This window comes from Acipenser ruthenus, chromosome 35 (genome assembly GCF_902713425.1).
Source record: "Acipenser ruthenus chromosome 35, fAciRut3.2 maternal haplotype, whole genome shotgun sequence".
Taxonomy (NCBI): Eukaryota; Metazoa; Chordata; class Actinopteri; order Acipenseriformes; family Acipenseridae; genus Acipenser; species Acipenser ruthenus.
Window position 1 is genome coordinate 8,639,475 of NC_081223.1, and position 12,535 is coordinate 8,652,009.

Consider the following 12,535-nt stretch of genomic DNA (forward strand, 5'->3'; position numbering starts at 1 on the left):
ACTGCCGGCCGGGCTAGGGCTGGCTGGGCCAACAAAATTGTGTTTCTGTGTTTTTATCAAACGTGGTCAAGTCCGGAGGTTCTATAGAGCGGCACTAGCAAGGAACGACAAGCTTCTACAAAATGTGACGTGCAGCTTTTATATACGAGAAAGAAAAATATACTGGTTAGCAAAAGCATTACATGGCATTTTTTTAATTATACTATGTCCCTTCTAGGGATGTAATGGGTTAAACGCTCAATCGATAAACACATTCATACCGTTTATACTTGAATGGTAACGTATACTAATTTAAAAGTAAATATCCAAACTCGTCCGTAATTTATTTGGCAATATAAACACCGGTGTGCAGCGCGGCGCGCAAGGGGGCTTCAAAAAAGAAAAAGTGACCTGCATCCCAGCATGCTGTGCACCTGCAGAACTGCTGACTGTGAATCAGCTGCGAACAAGACTGACACGGGAACACGTCAGCGTGTTAAAATCGTGACGTCATTGTTTTATTATCATGCTATATGTATCCATAGTCCTAAAATAAACACCGCCTGAACAGGGGCTTGAACCCTGGACCCTCACATTAAAAGTCTGTTGCTCTACCGACTGAGCTATCTGGGCTCTTTCACAGCTGCTGCGCTTTCTTAACACAAGAGCATTCAATAAATTAAATCCAAACCGAGGACATTTTAGAGGAACATGAAAATCAATTGAATGACGTTGTAACAGAGGGAAAAAAAATCCTGGTTCATCTGAAGGACGATGTTCCTGTTCTTCTGTAAACAGATATTTGGAAAGCACACAGAGCCGCTTCTCTGGATCATGTGTTGAATCGCTGGACGGCACCTGACATACAAGGTCCTCATTGCAGGGACGCTCGTTAATTCAGCTTTTATTTGAAACGGTTTCAATGTGTTTATTATCGTTGGAGCTGTTCTATGTAACAGGTGCTGAACCACACTGTCCAGGGACAGGCTTCCTGTGAGACATTGTTTCAAACGCAGGCACATTTGCATATTTAGGCTCTTAAGAACAGGTTAGACGGCTTGTAGCCTATGGAGGATATTCTAAGCCAAAATTATAAATAAATAAATAAATAAATGAATAAATAGCTGGTAGTTGGTACCCAGTAAACATGTATGAAATGGGTCAATACTGGACCAATATTGGCAAACCTTTTCATCAGTAATGGTGCAATGCTGACAGGCCAATTTGACTATATTGGCCCAATTACGTGCCAGAATTGGATCGTTATCGTTTGCACATGGGACTTCTAGTCGAAATATTTGCTAAAATCTGACAATCTGAATTGCTCATATCAACTTGCGATGTAGCCTATGAGAATCGCAAGAACATTTCAAGGGGAATTAGCTCAAATGGTAGAGCGCTCGCTTAGCATGCGAGAAGTAGCGGGATTGATGACCCGCATTCTCCAAATAGTTTTAATGTATCTGCGTATTTAGTCCCAACGCATTATGAAGATACATACAGTGTGACAATTCTTTGTAACAGAGACGCCCGCCCTACATGTGTATTTTAAAGCACAGTCTGCTAATTTGTAATATTCCCCAGACTGAAAAACTGCGGTGCGCCCTCCATCGTATGCCTTCCGAGAAGCACAAAGGGAGTTTTTTTATAGTTTTTTTTTTTTTTTTTTTTTTTAGCAATTGAAGAGTTTGTGTTAATTGAGAATAAATATAAATGGTTTGAAGTTTGCTTTAATTTGTAACGTTTGTAATGTTTTTACCAATCATTGTACTGTATAATAGCTACTGTTGCATGTCCATAAGTTTGGTTCTCAGCTTCCCATATGGTCTAGCGGTTAGGATTCCTGGTTTTCACCCAGGCGGCCCGGGTTCGACTCCCGTTATGGGAACTCCCTTGTTATTGTCATTTTGTTACAGAACTGTGGTCATGTGTAATGTGTTTTCATTATGATAATAAAGCTACAGTTACTTGAGATTATATATATATATATATATATATATATATATATATATATATATATATATATATATATATATATATATACGGAATGATGCAAATGTAACTGACTCTATTCACATTCCCATCGCGTGGAACCATCGCAGTTTGTTTTTAAATTATATTAATCCCTGGTCAAGACAAAGTCTCTCTGGGGTTGGCCTATCATTAGATTGCAGATGTAAGGTCTCTGGTCCCATCGTAGAAGCAAGATAGTTTATTCACAAATAAATACATACACTTTTCTTTATGTTTCTTTTGTTGGTAAATTAACACATTATTGCATTCTGTCACGTCACGCTGTGCACTCTAGGATTGCATAACAAGCATGCATTACGCCAGGACTTCGTGGCGCAACGGTAGCGCGTCTGACTCCAGATCAGAAGGTTGCGTGTTCAAATCACGTCGAGGTCAAAGCCTTTTTTATTTTTATTCCACTCTATTTCATTTTTTAGCGTGTTTGGATTTGAATGTCTCCGGACATTTATTTATACAATTTAGCCCACACAACATATTGATTATATAGCGACAAACAAATTACTTCCTGGGGGGGCAGTTCAGTTTCAATCAAGTTCCAGTCTCTCGGTCATTAACTTGCGCTGCTGTATTTGGTCAGGTAAAAAGGGCGTGACCAGAGCGGTATGGGCAATCCCATTAGGTAGCTTGCATGTCAATCTCTCCTTCTTTTCTATTTATACACCCAGCACTGCTTCCGCGCTTCGTCTGTGTTTGTTTTTGGTCTGTGTTTGTTTTTTTGTTGTTCTCTCCTTTCACTGCAGGTCATTTCTCTGCTCAGCGCTGGTTGACAGTATCAGCTATTTTCCTACCTGCTCAGGTGATTCTTTTCATCATTCATCTTTTGTATTTTTCTGCAGGAGCTCCAACATTAGTCTTTTCTGCTCCATCCAGTCTCCATCCCAGCCACAGCACCGTTCAAAGCACAGCGTCATTCTCAGCTTGGTCTGCGTTTTCATCAGAAAGACTGTTCCGACGTCACCGCTGCACAGCGACTCTTTCACACCGGCGCCTCACAGACCATGGTTACTACGGCAACGCCTCATCGAGTCACTCCTGGGAGTGGTAAATTGCCCTGGCGACCAGGCAGCTTTAACAGGCAATGCGAGCCTGTGCCGAACTACTGCAATCTTCTGGCTCCTGCTGCTGCGCTTTTGCAACATGAGAGGTTCAACTCGCCGAATTGTGACATCTAAATACTGCAGGCTCCTCTTCTAGACCTACGTTAACTTACTTATATCATCACAAACTGTTCTAAAGCATAATGTTTTATACATAGACGAGGATTTTAATCGCATTAACCAAATATATGCTACCCTACCTCACTGAAGTTAATAGTTTCAATTCCAATCACAACCTCCTAGATGGCAGCATAACACCACAAGCTCTAAATAATTTAAGCTGATTTAAATCAACAGCTGATACCAAACTCTTGTCAGCACTCAATACCATTTTAATTTCCATTTTAAATCCGACTAGAATAGTGTTCCTAACACAGATTGCATTTTTGTTGTAAACAGACTACTTGTTAACGTCACTGAAAGATGTTTTGTGTCCAAACATGTTATTTAACTTAATTGTTTTAATATTCTAAATAACATATTACTTTGAAAAACATCTCCGTCAACCACTGAATCATGGTCTCAGGCTGGGATGCGCAACATTGAGAACAGTATAAACGATCTATTCCTAGACGTAGCTTACAGGAGAAATGCCCTCGTTTAACATACTAGGATGATCGACTTCGGCATTCCCCAACTGCTGTTTACATTTTCTAACACCTTATGAGGAAGTAAAATATTGTGTCCAAACATGTGTTATTTAATTTGATTGTTTTAATATTCCACATAACATATTACTTTGAAAAACATAATATATATTTTTAATACAGTTATATTTGAGTATTTAAAATATGGTTATATTCAAATGCCAGCAACGGTGTGTTAATTTAACGAAGCGCCTAACGCCGCTCGGAACGTTCGCATTTTTAAATCCTAACGGTCTCTCCTCAGCTGAGCGGAATGTTCACGAGCCGGTTGCCGAGCAGCGTCTCCCCCTCCTTCTCTGCCCCGCCCTCTCTTCCTCTCTCGTTGCTCCAGCTAGGAGTTCAAATTTAGCTTCGTTATATTAGCGCAACTCTTTACTAACTTTTACAAATTAGCTTATTAGGGGCTTCGTGTTTTTAAGATGGTTCAGGTGCAGTCCGGACAGACTGACTGGAGCATCATTACAGTATACCGCACTGCGCTCAGCTCAGTGTGGCCGCTGATACACAAAATAATGAACGACTGTTTAAATAAATCACTGTATTGCTTTGTAATGCTAAATATGTATCTGGTATTCTAAGTATTATCAACAATTAATAATTCAGCTCTATTCATATTCAGAATGTAATACAGTATTAAAACTATCAAACTGACTGGAAACATGGAACACATTAATTGTGATCGATTAGATACCAATAGGATTACATAAGAGCTGTTGTGTATAGACAATGTCATAAACGCCGAAATGAACACGGACGGTCTTTATTAAGGGCTGAATCGTTTAGATGTTCGAGAGATCTAGGTGTACTGGACAAATCTACTGGATTTTTTCCAAATCGTAAGTGTACCGCCTGTGATAATACATTTAAAACTAAGAAAATGTACAAGCCATACAACGAAAAAAAAAAGAGTACAGTATCTTACAAGTGATTGTGCTTCAGCTCATGTCATTAATGTGATTTCTTGTCCTAGCCATTTGCAATATGATGGTAAAACTACTAGACAGTTACAATTGCGCATTAATGAGCGAACATAAAAGTTCAATTAGGAGAAAATATATTCATCCACCACTAGCTAGACATTTTGTAGATGCCAAACATTCCGTTTCAGATCTTAAATTCTGTGGCATACAAACATTTTCAAGATCGCAGTGGTGGTAATGTCACGGGTGACGAATGTGTTGATTATTATTTTATTCAGTGTTATCACTTATGATTTTTGAATTTTAATTGGATTGGTTTTCCTTTTTTTTGCACAGTTTGTTTATTTGAATTATTGTTTTATTTTTGAGCATTAGATGCATTTTAATGTGTATTTGTTCACTTAACCATACGTCATCCACTCTCTGGTCCAGACCTCCTCTTAGGGCTCCTGTCCAGACGCCTGTTTGGACAGCCCTCTCCATAGGGTGCTGCGCTTCAGCTGAAGTCCTCAGGAGAGATCCTGATATCCTGACATAAACCACGAACGCAAAGGTTCTTGTCAGTACCTCTTTTCAAATGTCTTCAATCACCAAATTCCGCAGTCCTCCCAGAGTGAGTCTACGAAAAAAAATAACAAAACGATACTGACACTGTATGTGCAGAAAATAAACCCAACCACTCGCTGTCTAATCTCGTCCTCTTTATTTTCGTTTACTTCCCTCAGCTTCTCTCTCTTTCCTATTCCAGTATCTCCTAATTCCATGCTTACAGTCTCTTAGTTCCTCACCCTTTTTATACCTCAAAGCCCTTCTAATTCCAGGTGTGTACAGGTACCTGCAATTGTTTGGGGCGGGACCTGAGGTCCGTGTGCACAGTGCTTGTGATAAACAAAACAAAAAATACTTTAATTACGAACTCCGTTTCACCCGTGCACCAAACAAAACAGACAAATAATAATCAACACAGCAAAAACACAGTGCAAAGCAAACAGAAAATTATGAAAATTATGAAAAGAAAAAAAACGATCTAAATAAAATGTTCACACACGATCTAAATAAAATATTCACACAATGCTAATTAATATGTGCAGAAAATAAATAAATAAACACAGGCATATGATTCCCAGGCAATACAACTGTGTTTATGCCCACGTTTCAAATAATGAAATTTCTAAAAGCAAATCGTATTGTTTTATGTTTTCTTTACTTTTAAAGCTGAGAATAAAACACACTTCCGACAACTTCATAGCCCTGCTGGCTACGAACAAGTATTGAGTCGGCTGTTTCCCATGACCCTGGTGATACCCCGTGTTTTCCTAGTATCAGCGTCGGCATTACCATGTGTTTGGCATGCTTGCTGTACACTCTAGCATTGCATAACAAGCTGCCATTACAGCTGGCCTTCGTGGCGCAACGGTAGCGCGTCTGACTCCAGATCAGAAGGTTGCGTGTTCAAATCACGTCGAGGTCAAAGCCGCCTTTGTTTTTATTCCGCACTATTTAATTTTTTAACGTTTTTGAATTTGACTGTTTCCGGACATTTATTTATACAATTTAGCCTATACAACATATTGATTGTATAGCGATCAAACAGATATTTATTATATTGCGATTCATTTTTATGTTTCATTTGATACAGCACAATAAACTAAAGTGAATCCGAAATTACTGTTGACCAGTCTTCATTGACACAGTTGGGTAATAAAGTCATATTAACACTTCCTTGCATGAGATATTGAAAATGTGTGTAACCTTTCAGTAAGTATTTGACATTCATGTGGGAAGGTTTAAGATTGTGAAGAAGTTTAAATATGCTGCGTATTTGCGCATTGGGAACTTTGCATAATGACGTTTTTATTAATGACACTTTCTTACGGACAGTAGGCAGGGTGATGATACAAGACCAGAGCCAATAAACCTGCTATTTGCTTGTCCTTTCACTACCATATTCTATTGTGCTTGTTCAGAATACGCGTGAATCCTGAAAACATCTCGTTAATATTTAAACAAAGCCAGCAGTCACTTTATTGAACACCCTGTGGATTAACCGCTATTGGAATACAGATGATTGTGTTAAAGATGTTAATAGACTTTCTATGTACACGTTTTAGAGCTAAGCGTTTCTTGAGTCAGTTCAAGCGCGGCACTTTCAGGCAACCAGTTCCAGTGTTTGCCTTTTGGACTTACTCTGGAAGTAATACAAAAAAAAAAAAAACATTTGTTGAGAACCGCATTTGGGAGAAAACTTAACAGTTTCGAAAAGCATTTGTAAAGGCTTCGGATTCTATTATGGTGTTGCCGAGCTGTTGAACGTTTTTCATTACAGGTTTACTGGATTGCCAAAAAGAATGTTATCTCGAAACATCAGTCTTGTCACGCCGAAATAGCTCAGTTGGGAGAGCGTTAGACTGAAGATCTAAAGGTCCCTGGTTCGATCCCGGGTTTCGGCAAACAACAAGACAATATTGGTTTTGTATTATTTTGAACTAAAAAAAACAGAGCACATTTTTTCTTCAGCGTAATTGGATGAAATAACAGCGTATCAGAGTGCCATTTTCTAATGTGATTAAGAAATGCAAAAAACATCGTCCCTGGGTAGGCTTGAACCACCAACCTTTCGGTTAACAGCCAAACGCGCTAACCGATTGCGCCACAGAGACCAACCTGTTAAGCAGCCAAAGCATACAGGAGTGATGAGCAAGGCGAGATGCTGCAGAACGTGATCGAGGGAGCAGAACTCATCAGAACTTGAGATCACATCTAAGAAGAAAGCAACACGGGGCAGGAAAGTCTATGTAATCAATTATGGCAGCACAGCATATGTCGTTTTGTTAGATAACACCCTGGGAGACAACAGAGCAGTGTGTGTAAATAGCTACAATGGAAACCATATACTTACGACTTAATTTTGATACAGAACTGTGGTCATGTGTAATCTGTTTTCATTATGATAAGAAAGCTACAGTTCAGTGGATTATATTTGGATTCTTTGGTTCTGTCATTCACTATTTTCTCAAATAAGATGACAAATTAATAGCTCAGTTGGTTACAGTGAAAGATACCTCGCAAAGTCAGCCCGGCTAGCTCAGTCGGTAGAGCATGAGACTCTTAATCTCAGGGTCGTGGGTTGGAGCCCCACGTTGGGCGTCCTTTTTAAATACAAATTGAAGATGTTTCCTCGAGACAACGGAGCAAAGTCTGATTCAGTTCACATTGTATACAGTATTGCAACAAAATTACTTATTGGTCATTGTCAAACAGCAATTGCTATTGTAAAAAGCATGCATCGTTTATAGCTACACCGATATTGAAATAAATAATCTTACTTTTTTGGGTTGACTTCAATCCGTTTCTTTTTTTTAGAATTGTCTTAACATGATTCATGGAGCATCAGTTGGTATGTGCGTAATAAACCCAATGCGGGCCTTGATACGACCCCTAGTGTGTGCTGAAATAAATAATGCGGTTTTCTACATGAACAAACGCAGCTTGTCAGAATGGCCGAGTGGTCTAAGGCGCCAGACTCAAGGACTCTGTCTTTCTAAAGAATTGTGTGTTCTGGTCTCTGAATGGAGGCGTGGGTTCAAATCCCACTTCTGACAGTTCTCTTTTACTTATTTTTAAAAATAATACTTTTCAGCACTCAATACCATTTTAATTTCCATTTTAAATCGGACTAAAATAGTGTTCCTAACACAGATTGCATTTTTGTTGTAAACAGACTACTTGTTAACGTCACTGAAAAATATTTTGTGTCCAAACATGTTATTTAACTTGATTGTTTTAAAATTCCAAATAACTGATCGTGGTCTCAGGCTGGGATGTGGACCATTGAGAACAGTATAAACCATCTATTACTAGACGCAGCTTACATGAGAAATGCTCTCGTTTAACATGCTAGGATGATCGACTTCGGCATCCTCCAACTGCTGTTTACATTTTCTAACACGTTATGAGGATGAATAATATTTTGGTGTCCAAACATGTGTTATTTAATTTGATTGTTTTAATATTCCAAATAACATATTACTTTGAAAAACATATATTTTTAATACAGTCCTATTTGAGTATTTAAAATATGGTTATATTCAAATGCCAGCAACGGTGTGTTAATTTAACGAAGCGCCTAACGCCGCTCGGAACGTTCGCATTTTTAAATCCTAACGGTCTCTCCTCAGCTGAGCGGAATGTTCACGAGCCGGTTGCCTAGCAGCGTCTCCCCCTCCTTCTCTGCACCGCCCTCTCGCCCTCTCTCGTTGTACCAGCTAGGAGTTCAAATTTAGCTTCGTTATATTAGCGCAACTCTTTACTAACTTTTACAAATTAGCTTATTAGGGGCTTCGTGTTTTTAAGATGGTTCAGGTGCAGTCCGGACAGGCTGACTGGAGCATCATTACAGTATACCGCACTGCGCTCAGCTTTGTGTGGCCGCTGATACACAAAATAATGAACGACTGTTTAAATAAATCACATGTATTGCTTTTTAATGCAAAATATGTATCTGGTATTCTAAGTATTATCAACAATTAATAATTCAGCTCTATTCATATTCAGAATGTAATACAGTATTAAAACTATCAAACTGACTGGAAACATGGAACACATTAATTGCGATCGATTCGATACCAATAGGATTACATAAGAGCTGTTGTGTATAGACAATGTCATAAACGCCGAAATGAACACGGACGGTCTTTATTAAGGGCTGAATCGTTTAGATGTTCGAGAGATCTAGGTCTACTGGACAAATCTACTGGATGTTTTCCAAATCGTAAGTGTACCGCCTGTGATAATACATTTAAAACTAAGAAAATGTACAAGCCATACAACGAAAAAAAAGAGTACAGTATCTTTCAAGTGATTGTGCTTCAGCTCATGTCATTAATGTGATTTCTTGTCCTAGCCATTTGCAATATGATGGTAAAACTACTAGACAGTTACAATTGCGCATTAATGAGCGAGCATAAAAGTTCAATTAGGAGAAAATATATTCATCCACCACTAGCTAGACATTTTGTAGATGCCAAACATTCCGTTTCAGATCTTAAGTTCTGTGGCATACAAACATTTTCAAGATCGCAGTGGTGGTAATGTCACGGGTGTCGAATGTGTTGAATATTATGTTATTCAGTATTATCACGTATGATTTTTGAATTTTAATTGGATTGGTTTTCCTTTTTTGCACAGTTTGTTTATTTGAATTATTGTTTTATTTTTGAGCATTAGATGCATTTTAATGTGTATTTGTTCTCTTAACCATACGTCATCCACTCTCTGGTCCAGACCTCCTCTTAGGGCTCCTGTCCAGACGCCTGTTTGGGCAGCCCTCTCCATAGGGTGCTGCGCTTCAGCTGAAGTCCTCAGGAGAGATCCTGATATTCTGACATAAACCACGAACGCAAAGGTTCTTGTCAGTACCTCTTTTCAAATGTCTTCAATCACCAAATTCCGCAGTCCTCCCAGAGTGAGTCTACGAGAAAAAATAACAAAACGAAACTGACACTGTCCGTGCGCAAAATAACCCCAACCACTCGCTGTCTAATCTCGTCCTCTTTATTTTCGTTTACTTCCCTCAGCTTCTCTCTCTTTCCTATTCCGGTATCTCCTAGTTCCATGCTCCCAGTCTCTTAGTTCCTCGCCCTTTTTATTCCTCAAAGCCCTTCTAATTCCAGGGGTGTACAGGTACCTGCAATTGTTTGGGGCGGGACCTGAGGTCCGTGTGCTCAGTGCTTGTGATAAACAAAACAAAAAATACTTTAATTACGAACTCTGTTTCACCCGTGCACCAAACAATATAGACAAATAATAATCAACACAGCAAAAACACAGTGCAAAGCAAACAGAAAATTATCAAAATTATGAAAAGAAAAAAAAACGATCTAAATAAAATATTCACACACGATCTAAATAAAACATTCACACAATACTAATTAATACGTGCAGAAAATAAATAAATAAACACAGGCATATGATTCCCAGCCAATACAACTGTGTTTATGCCCACGTTTCAAATAATGAAATTTCTAAAAGCAAATCGTATTGTTTTATGTTTTCTTTACTTTTAAAGCTGAGAATAAAACACACTTCCGACAACTTCATAGCCCTGCTGGCTATGAACAAGTATTGAGTCGGCTGTTTCCCATGACCCTGGTGATACCCCGTGTTTTCCTAGTATCAGCGTCGGCATTACCATGTGTTTGGCATGCTTGCTGTACACTCTAGCATTGCATAACAAGCTGCCATTACAGCTGGACTCCGTGGCGCAACGGCAGCGCGTCTGACTCCAGATCAGAAGGTTGCGTGTTCAAATCACGTTGAGGTCAAAGCCGCCTTTGTTTTTATTCCGCACTATTTCATTTTTAACGTGTTTGAATTTGACTGTTTCCGGACATTTATTTATACAATTTAGCCTATACAACATATTGATTGTATAGCGATCAAACAGATATTTATTGTATTGCGATTCATTTTTATGTTTCATTTGATACAGCACAAGAAACTAAAGTGAATCCGAAATTACTGTTGACCAGTCTTCAATGACACAGTTGGGTAATAAAGTCATATTAACACTTCCTTGCATGAGATAGTGAAAATGTGCGTAAACTTTCAGTAAGTATGTTAAATTCATTTGGGAAGGTTTAAGATTGTGAAGAAGTTTAAATATGCTGCGTATTTGCGCATTGGGAACTTTCCATAATGACGTTTTTATTAATGCCACTTTCTTGCGGACATTAGTCAGGGTGATGATACAAGACCAGAGCCAATAAACCTGTTATTTGCTTGTCCTTTCACTACCATATTCTATTGTGCTTGTTCAGAATACGCGTGAATCCTGAAAACATCTCGTTAATATTTAAACAAAGCCAGCAGTCACTTTATTGATCACCCTGTGGATTAACCGCTATTGGAATACAGATGATTGTGTTAAAGATGTTAATAGACTTTTAATGTACACGTTTTAGAGCAAAGCGTTTCTTGAGGCAGTTCAAGCGCGGCACTTTCAGGCAACCAGTTCCAGTGTTTGCCTTTTGGACTTACTCTGGAAGTAATACAAAAAAAAAAAAACATTTGTTGAGAACCGCATTTGGGAGAAAACTTAACAGTTTCGAAAAGCATTTGTAAAGGCTTCGGATTCTATTATGGTGTTGCCGAGCTGTTGAACGTTTTTCATTACAGGTTTACTGGATTGCCAAAAAGAATGATATCTCAAAACGTCAGTCTTGTCACGCCGAAATAGCTCAGTTGGGAGAGCGTTAGACTGAAGCTTTAAAGGTCCCTGGTTCGATCCCGGGTTTCGGCAAACAACAAGACGATATTGGGTTTGTATTATTTTGAACTAAAAAAAACAGAGCACATTTATTCTTCAGCGTAATTGGATGAAATAACAGCGTATCAGAGTGCCATTTTCTAATGTGATTAAGCAATGCAAAAAACATCGTCCCTGGGTGGGCTTGAAGCACCAACCTTTCGGTTAACACAAGAACGCGCTAACCGATTGCGCCACAGAGAACAACCTGTTAAGCAGCCAAAGCATACGGGAGTGATGAGCAAGGCGAGATGTTGCAGAACGTGATCGAGGGAGCAGAACTCATCAGAACCTGAGATCACATCTAAGAAGAAAGCAACACGGGGCAGGAAAGTCTATGTAATCAATTATGGCAGCACAGCATATGTCGTTTTGTTAGATAACACCCTGGGAGACAACAGAGCAGTGTGTGTAAATAGCTACAATGGAAACCATATACTTACGACTTAATTTTGATACAGAACTGTGGTCATGTGTAATCTGTTTTCATTATGATAAGAAAGCTACAGTTCAGTGGATTATATTTGGAATCTTTGGTTCTGTCATTCACTA

General features: G+C 38.9%; 7 non-coding genes across 7 annotated transcripts; all 7 read left to right on the forward strand.

Moving 5' to 3' along the window:
• Positions 1-1,795: 1,795 nt before the first annotated feature.
• trnae-uuc (transfer RNA glutamic acid (anticodon UUC)) lies at positions 1,796-1,867 on the forward strand. Its single transcript has one exon. It is a non-coding gene; the product is annotated as a tRNA-Glu (tRNA).
• Positions 1,868-2,316: 449 nt separating this feature from the next.
• Positions 2,317-2,388, forward strand: trnaw-cca (transfer RNA tryptophan (anticodon CCA)). The gene has a single exon. It is a non-coding gene; the product is annotated as a tRNA-Trp (tRNA).
• Positions 2,389-6,075: 3,687 nt separating this feature from the next.
• Positions 6,076-6,148, forward strand: trnaw-cca (transfer RNA tryptophan (anticodon CCA)). The gene has a single exon. It is a non-coding gene; the product is annotated as a tRNA-Trp (tRNA).
• Positions 6,149-7,054: 906 nt separating this feature from the next.
• trnaf-gaa (transfer RNA phenylalanine (anticodon GAA)) lies at positions 7,055-7,127 on the forward strand. The gene has a single exon. It is a non-coding gene; the product is annotated as a tRNA-Phe (tRNA).
• A 624-nt stretch (positions 7,128-7,751) lies between these two features.
• trnak-cuu (transfer RNA lysine (anticodon CUU)) lies at positions 7,752-7,824 on the forward strand. Its single transcript has one exon. It is a non-coding gene; the product is annotated as a tRNA-Lys (tRNA).
• Positions 7,825-8,168: 344 nt separating this feature from the next.
• On the forward strand, positions 8,169-8,279 carry trnal-caa (transfer RNA leucine (anticodon CAA)). The gene is made up of 2 exons: positions 8,169-8,206; positions 8,234-8,279. It is a non-coding gene; the product is annotated as a tRNA-Leu (tRNA).
• Positions 8,280-11,904: 3,625 nt separating this feature from the next.
• trnaf-gaa (transfer RNA phenylalanine (anticodon GAA)) lies at positions 11,905-11,977 on the forward strand. Its single transcript has one exon. It is a non-coding gene; the product is annotated as a tRNA-Phe (tRNA).
• Positions 11,978-12,535: the final 558 nt, after the last annotated feature.